The sequence below is a fragment of the Procambarus clarkii genome, chromosome 87, assembly GCF_040958095.1.
Source record: "Procambarus clarkii isolate CNS0578487 chromosome 87, FALCON_Pclarkii_2.0, whole genome shotgun sequence".
NCBI classification, from domain to species: domain Eukaryota; kingdom Metazoa; phylum Arthropoda; class Malacostraca; order Decapoda; family Cambaridae; genus Procambarus; species Procambarus clarkii.
Window position 1 is genome coordinate 16,927,718 of NC_091236.1, and position 1,526 is coordinate 16,929,243.

Sequence of the window (1,526 nt, forward strand, 5' to 3'; positions counted from 1 at the left end):
AGAGGCGTTTATGTTGAAGATGATAAGAGTTTCAAAAGTGCTTGTTGCGTTGTGCTGTAGACAGAGGAGCGGCGACTAAAACAGAGGTGGATGTTAGAGGGAGACTTGCCGCACCGTAGGGCGGTGTGTTGTGTTTATGGCGTCAGCTGATCCTTGGTGTTGCGACGAGGCAGTTGTTTTCTGTGTTTAGCTGTTGGTGGCGCCAGGTATAAATGTGGCGCGGATCAGATGTGACCCAATTTGTTGGTCGATTGGAGATATTTAGCCAGTGCTTTGACTATTTGGTATTTTTCTTGTAACGAGTGGTCACCGCCTCCTAATATATGCTCGATGGTAAAGGGTATTTTAAGTGAGATAAGTTCTTGTTTGAAATTTACTCTGGCACTATAGTGTCGGAAGCAATGTAGGAGATAGTGTTCGATTGTTTCAGGCACCTGACAGTGGATGCAGAGTTCGTTGATGTCTGTTCTGTACTTAGAGCTGTGTGCTGCTAGTTTGGTGTGTCCCAGCCTTAATCTGGTCATCGCTATATCAATTTCTCTGCTTTTATATCTGACATGTTTCCAAGTTTCCCACTTCTTTTTAATGGACCCGTAGTACAAAGGTGAGCATGACGTTTTCCATTTCGTCGCAAAATCTTGGGTGATGGTATTTTTGAAGGCTCCTTTACGTGCAACATGGGGAATTGGATGACGGGTAATGTGAGGTGTGTTGTGCATTGCTTTGGCTAGTTGATCTACTAGTTCATTATGGAGAATACCACAATGCGCTGGGACCCATTGGATAGAGGTATCATAACCGTTCAATCGATGTTCATGAAGAAGTTGAAGACATGGGTAAACAAACTCCTTGCACGTTTTTGAAGAGTACGTAATTGCTTGAATCGCACTCTTGGAGTCACTGCAGATTGTATATGTCCCGACTGGTAATGTTGTGATTATTTGGAGAGCTTGATATAAGGCATATAATTCAGCTGTGAAAACAGATAGTTGGTTTGGTAACCGCCATCCCTGTTTGAGATGGTATTCCGGTATCCATACAGCGCTAGTGACCGAGGGTACGTTGTTCTTGATGATGCGAGATCCATCTGTATAAATCGCTGTGGTATTTGGGTAGCAATTTTTCATTGTTGAGAGAAAGACTGAGGCTATGGCTGAGTTTGGTGCAGACTTTGGAATGTTGTCTTCGAGTTGTATTGCTGTATTAGGAGTTGTATAAAGCCAGGGTGGAATAGGGGGAACAGTAAGTTGGGTTTCCGAGTTTTGGAGTAGAGAGAGGTCTATATTGAGGTTATTTGTAGCCCGTGTGAGGAAAGGTTGTGAGTGATTGGTTGGGAAGCGGGGGTTATGTGGGTTAACTGTTGGGTTAATTTTTGATCTGTATGGGTGTGTCTGGTGAGCAGTGGTACAGAGTGACAGATAGTTGGCACACATTATGTCTCGTCTGGTGGCTAGGCTTGTGAGGCCCGTTTCCCCGTAAAGTCCGAGGATAGGAGTGGAACGCATTGCGCCACATATAAGTCGCAT